Source organism: Lichenostomus cassidix, chromosome W (assembly GCF_008360975.1).
Source record: "Lichenostomus cassidix isolate B80296 chromosome W, HeHo_3.0, whole genome shotgun sequence".
Lineage (NCBI taxonomy): Eukaryota > Metazoa > Chordata > Aves > Passeriformes > Meliphagidae > Lichenostomus > Lichenostomus cassidix.
Genome location: NC_139510.1, coordinates 8,572,736 through 8,579,764, shown reverse-complemented (window position 1 = coordinate 8,579,764; position 7,029 = coordinate 8,572,736).

Here is a 7,029-nt window from a genome sequence, read left to right as displayed (position 1 = left end):
TATTCTCCAAGCAATAAATCGTGGTTTCTCAAGTATACAGTTATAGGATTTCATGCATAGGCAGGCTAGGATTTCTTAAGCCTAATTTTTAAGTCCTGTGGTTGTTCCACCACTCTCCAGGTGGGGTCTCTGTTGAACTTCTTCACTCGGCTAGCGTGGGTCCAGCCTCTCTCTGCTGTCTGGACCGATGATTCTGTAGAAATCAACACGACATACAGTCCCTCCCATTGAGGGGTTAAAGATGTTTCTTTCTGTGGTGGTTTTGATTGGCCCAAAACATCAGCGAAGTGTTTTTAACATCTAGGAGAAATTTGGGCCCCTCAGAAGCTGTTCTAGTAGGCCTAGGGAGGTGTCTGAGGGGTGGGGTGTGGCACAAAGATGGCTCCTGTGTGTCCTGAGTGCAAGTTCTGGAAGTTTTTACATCAAGTCCAGCAGAGCCAATCTCTGATGGCTCTGAAGGTGATGGACATGCTGCCGGCCAAGTTTGGGCCAATTGGAGGTGCTGGTTACGCCTCTGTGAAAACATATTTAAGAAAAAGTCAAAACAAAGCAGGGGCGCACTTCTTTCACTTTGTAGTTGGAGGAGGAGGAGGTGCAGGTGAAAATATGTGAGGGAGAACAGCATGGAGAGTGCCAAGGTCAGTGAAGAAGGGGGGAGAAAGAGGTGCTCCAGTGCTTCCGGCACCAGAGCTGAAACTTTCTGCTAGCTGTGGTGGAAGCTATGGGGGAGCCAGAAATTCCTCCTGCAGCCCATGGAGTCCATAAGGATGCAGAAATACACCCACAGCTCTCTCCAGAGGAGGAGGTGGATGCCTGGAAAAGACTGTGAACCAGTGGGAGTCTCATCTAAGAGTTAAAACTGCAAAAGGCCTTGACTGAGAGAGATAGGCCTTGCTCCTGGCATGGAAGCAGCCTGGCCTCAGCTCGGGAGAGTCTGCACAGCACCTTATGGACAAAAGACTCATGTTGCAGCAAAAATTCGGGCGGGATGTTGCTCATGAGATTGGACCCACGCCAAAGAAGTTCCTAGAGGACTGTCTCTCGTGGGAAGGACCCCTGGCTAAGTAGAGAACCTCTTTTCCTGATTGGACTGACCAGAAGACCCCTCAACCTGCCCCCTGTCTGTGTTGCTAGTTTGCAAAGAGGGAAAAGGGGGGGGGTGAGTGCAGAGACTGCTTCTTAAGAGGGTGGGGGTGAGAGCAGAAAACTGTCTGAAGAGAGAGAGAAACAAGTAGAGATAAAGAGTATTTGTAGTAGAAGAATTGTGGTGATGAGTAAATTTGAGAATCTGCTCTGTGGACTGAAAAGAGACCCCACACCCTGCCCCCCCCCCACCTGGCTTGTGGATTGTAGAGGAGGAAAGGGGGTGAATACTATAGGTTCGTAAGAGGGAGGGGGGGAGTGAACAAAATAATGTATGAAAAGTATATTTTTGCCTTGCATTTATCCTCCAATTCTGTTAGGTAATTAAACACTTTTTGCAACTTTAAGCTTGAAGCCTGTTTGCCCTTCTTCGTGCGTCCTCCTGGCAAGGGTCCTGTCTCAAACCCACGACACTTTCCAAGATTTTATTAAAACTTCATCTCCAGGGTGGAATGAGTGAATAGGTAGCCACAGGGGTGGTCGTTGAACCACCAGTCCTTTTTTACGGAGTTTTTCCCTTCGGTTTTCTAGGCAGGTTATATAGGATTGTAGATGGAAATCTGATATGGCCGGGTGGTCTTCAGGCATTTCTAAATTAAATGGCATTCCATATCACATTTCATATGAAGAAATCCCTATATCTGTACGGGGTTGAGTTCTAATGTTTAATAATGCTAATGGTAGACATTTAATCTAACTCATTTTTGTTTCTAGCATTAATTTAGTTAGTTGCTTTTTTATTTCTCTATTTATTCTTTCTACCTTGCCCGAACTTTCAGGGTGCCAAGGGGTTTGGTATTCCCAGGCAATTCCGAGCGCTTCAGATACAGCTCTTGTAATCTTAGATATAAAGTGTGGTCCCCGATCTAAATTTATTACTTCTATAAGGCCATATCTTGGAATTATTTGTTCTAATAAAGTTTTTGCAACTGTTTGTGCTGTGGCTCTTGTCGTTGGGAAGGCTTCTACAAAGTGAGTGAGGTGGTCTACTATAACCAGTAAATATTTATACCTTCTCGCTAAAGGCAATTCAGTAAAGTCAATCTGGATGTGGGAAAAAGGTTTATGAGCTAATTCTCTGCCCCCAGGGATTCTTTTTCTTAATTGTTGTCTGTTTACTTTTTGGCAAGTAACACATCCCATGGTTATCTGTTTATCTAAGTTGTAAATACCCATGTGTGGCTAGCACAGGCTTTTCCCATGAGAATTCTTCTTGTGTTTTATAAATAAAGATAAAGTTTGGATGTTATTGGAACAGTGTCCCAGAACTTGGATGGTGCAGGCCTGGCCAATCAGGCCTAGGGGAAGGCTTCTGACCGACCAATCTGGGTGACTTTTGAAAACTCTATATATATGATGAAATCAAAACAATAAAGGTCATTCCTTCTTGCCACTGAGAACTGGTGCTTTCTTTACTCTGCTAGCTGCTCAACAGCGACACCCATGCACATATATTTATTGGCAAACTGATCCACCAGGGCCTGTGTTCCCCAATGGGTCTTTTCATGGAGTCTCTTCAGAACCCTTAAGGCTATAGGTTTAGGTAAAATCTCTCTTCTATCTCCCAAAACTCATTTACCCTCTGAGTTTGGTTTTATAACCACTTGCCTCAATTTTTCTTGCTCTATTGTTGTAAAGCTTAGCAAGTAGGTTGTACAGGGGTAATGTATGTATGGTTTGTTTTCCCCGTGAATATAACAAAAATCTTTGTCCGAATTTGATTGCCCATCAGGACTGTAACAGGAGCAAACTAAACTATCCACTCTGTAGTCCTTCCAGCAAGCATAACAAGGGAATCCTTCCAAGTCATACCTGCAGGTAGAACAACTTTCTCTAGGATTCTTTACCCAGAGGGGTAGTAATGCTGCTCGTTTAGCTTCTTCATCAGCCAGGTTGTTTCCCTGTACCACTGTTCTCAATCTTTTTTGATGTCCCTTGACATGGACCACTGCAAGTTTGGAGGGTACTCTAATAGCTTTTAAAATTTCTTTTATGAGTCTCTCGTGGACTAGGCTCTTTCCTTGTGATGTAATAAGGCCCCGTTCTTCCCAGATTTTTCCAAATGTGTGTATTACCCCGAATGCATATTTGGAGTCTGTGTAAATAGTTCCCTCTCTTTTTCCTATAATTTGTAAAGCCCTTAGAACTGCATACAGCTCACATGCCTGAGCCGACCAACTTGGGCTTAGTGGGCCAGATTGGAGTACTTTTAATTTATTTCCATCCACTATTGCATATCCCGATTTGCGCTTCCCCTCAAGCACCCGTGAGGAACCATCTACAAATAATTTCATACCCTCTCCCAGTTCTTCCTCTTCTAAGTCTGGCCTGATCTTAGTTTGTTCTTCTATGGTTTGTAGGCAATTGTGCCATAAGATGTTACTCTCAGGGTTCCCATACAGAAATTGTGCTGGATTCTGTATGGATGCCACTTCTAAAGTAAGCTTGGGGGATGATACCAGAATTCTTTCATATTTCAGCAATCGGGCATCAGTGATCCATTTTTCAGCCTTTTGTGTCAATATGCCCCAAATGTCATGTGGGGACATAACTTTTAACTCACCCCCAAATGTTATTTTTAATGCTTCCTCTACCATTACAGCAGCTGCCGCTACTGTCTGTAGACAAGTGGGCCAGCCTCTACTAATTGGGTCTAATAACTTTGAAAGGTAGGCTATCGGCTTTTTACTTCCTGCCCATTCTTGTGCTAGCACCCCAAATGCAGTTCCTTCTTCAGTATTTACAAATAAATAAAAAGGTTTCTTTAAGTCTGGTAAGCTTAGTACGGGGGCACTTGTTAACTCTCTTTTTAGATTTTGAAGGTTTTCCTCATCTTGGGAGGTCCATTTAAGTAATCCATCCCGTGTTAATTTTTCATATAGGAATTTTACTTTTTTACTGTAATTTTCAATCCATTGTCTGCAGTATCCAAATAAACCTAGCAATTGTCGAATCTGTCGCTTGGTCTGGGGAGGTGGCATTGACAGAATCTCTTGTACTCTGCTGGGATTAAGCTTTTTAGTCCCATTAGTTAGTCGGTGTCTTAAGTATTTTACCTCTTGTTCGGTAAATTGCAGTTTTGATTTAGAGACTTTTAGTCCCTGTTTCGCCAAAAAATTTAACATCTTTATACTTTCTTCCCTCACTAATTCCTCTTGTTTCCCAGCTATTAGTAGATCATCTACATACTGTATGAGTTTAACTTCTGGTCCCACTTGGTAGTTTTGTAGTATTTGACTCAGGGCTTGTCCAAATAGATTGGGGGATTCTGTGAATCCCTGGGGAAGGACAGTCCATCGTAGCTGTTGTTTTCTATGACTGTCAGGATCTTCCCACTGAAATGCAAAATAGTCGCGACAGTTTTTATCTAAGGGGCAAGCCTAAAATGCATCTTTTAAGTCTATCACACTGTACCAGCAATCATGTGGGCTTAGTTGGCTGAGGATAGTATGAGGGTTGGCTACCACAGGGAACCGTTCAACGGTTCTTTTATTTATTTCTCTCAAGTCATGCACTAATCGGTAACTACCATCTGGTTTCTTTACTGGCAAAATTGGAGTGTTAAACGGGGACATACAGGGCTCCAAAATCCCTTGTTTTATTAGCCTTTTGACTTCGGGTTTCAGTCCTCTTCGCCCTTCTTCAGATAACGGATACTGTTTTATTTTTACTGGGATATGTGGATTTGTTAAGGTTATTGAGAAAGGTTCGATGTCTAGCTTCCCCACTGAGTCCGGGGTGTACCAAACCTTTGGGTCTATCTGTTGCTCATCCTTTGTGCTAAGGGAGTATATTTTAATATTTAATCTTTGTTTATTTATTTCCAATCCTATTCCCAATTCTACCATTAAATCTCTCTCTAGTAGATTGTATTCTGCCTCCGGTACCAATAAGAAACTACCTATACCCAATTTAGAGTTTGTTTCAATTAGCACATCTTTAATTATAGGGACTCTGAATGGTTCCCCTTTTGCTCCTATTACTTGTACAGTGTCTTTGGATACTTTACATCCCTGAGGCAGTTTCTGCACAGTGGAGCGCTCTGCTCTGGAGTCCACTAAAAATTCAATTTCTTATTGCTGGGGTCCTACCTGTAATTTTACTAGGGGCTCCGATGCTTTTTTTTTTGACCCCAGCAAATAGAGCCCCTGACACCCCTAGTCGTCTTTGAACATTTTTATGTCTGCTAATCGTTGGCGGCATTCCCTCTTCATGTGTCCCTTTTTCTCACAGTAAAAGTACACTATCTCATTCTTCTTTTGCCCTTCCGTATTTCTTGGAGGTTTCGGGGGCCATTTCTCTTGCGGTGATCTAGTGGTGGTTCTCTCTTGTCCCCCTCTTACAGCTGCTACCATCATTCTAACTTGTTTCTTATGACTTTCCTCGTCCTTTCTGACATACACTTTCTGTGCTTCTCTCAATAACTCATCCAACCCCCGGTTTTGCCAGTCTTCTAATTTTTCTAGCTTTTTCCTAATATCCACCCATGCTTTTGCTACAAATTGGGTTTTTAGCAATGTTTGTCTTACCGGGGAATCAGGATCTATGCCGGAGTAAAGTTGTAAATTTCTCCAGAGCCTTTCCAACCATTCAGTAGGGTCTTCATCTTTCTTTTGCAGCTCATTAAAGGCCTTAGTCATATTTTGTCCTCGGGGGACGGCCTCTTTAATGCCTTGGACTATGATAGTCTTTAAATCTTGCATGTGTGCTCTATCGTTTTTATTTTGATTATTCCAATTAGGCCTCTGAAGGGGCCATTTAACATCTCCAATGGGGCTTTGTGGGTGGTTGTTTTCCCAAATCCTCATCTCAGCTGCCCTTATCATTCTCTTCTGCTGTGAATAAGATGCTCAATATTGACTGTATCTCATCCCAAGTATAAATATTTGGTCCTAAGAATTGATCTACTTTTTCTGCTACCCCCAGTGGATCTTCCAATAAATGCCTCATTTCCTTTTTAAATTCCCTGACATCGGCCGAGTTCAGAGGGACGGCTATGTATCCGATACCAGGCGCCTGTCCTCTCCCTGGTTGATTAACCATACCCATGCCTACTTTTCTGAGAGGGTATAACTGGTTCCTTGCCTGGCTTCTAGTAACCCGTCTCTTGGGTGGTGGAGTGTCATCCTCCTCCATCTGTGGTGCATTTGGAACCGGCAGAGGTTGTGCTGGAGGGGGCACTGCAGCATCTGGCATGGGGGACGGGGGAACATAGGGTGGAGGTATTTCCTCCGCCTGTTTTCTCTTTCCTTTACTGAGAACAAACAGGCTTGTCCTATTTCCACTAGTTATCCACAGGGCTGCATAATCACTCTCTTCTTGGCTAAAAGGCTTTTTAGAGTTTACATACAAATTTAGAGCTTGGCAAATCCAATCTTCAGAGGATCCAAAAACCAGCCAGTAAAGAGGGTCTCCTCTAATTTGTTTTCCTCCCCAGACTGTCATGCAATAGTTAATCATTTTTGCCTTAGTTTTCCCTCGTGTACGTGGATCATCATCCCAATATTTGATCATTAACCCCAGAGGACTATCTGGTGGTATATCCGGGAGTCTTACTTGGGGCTCCCCCCCCATGGGTCTAGACGGCTTGCTCTTCCTCTGTCTCATCTTCCAGAGTGCCTTCACACACACACACACTCTCACGTCCTCCTGTTCGTGGCCCAGGCCCTCGCGGGATGTGGGAAACGCACTACAAAGGAGTCCACACTCAGGTCGTCCGCACTGGACGTCTCAGACACCGCACTCTAGGATCCCCACCCCGACTGAACGGATTTCCTGTGTTATAAATTAACACATACTCACACGTCTCGCGTCTTCATCCGGACTTTGTGCACAAAGATTAAGGGGATCCTTTGCTCACTATCCAAAATTTAGGTTCGTCGGTAA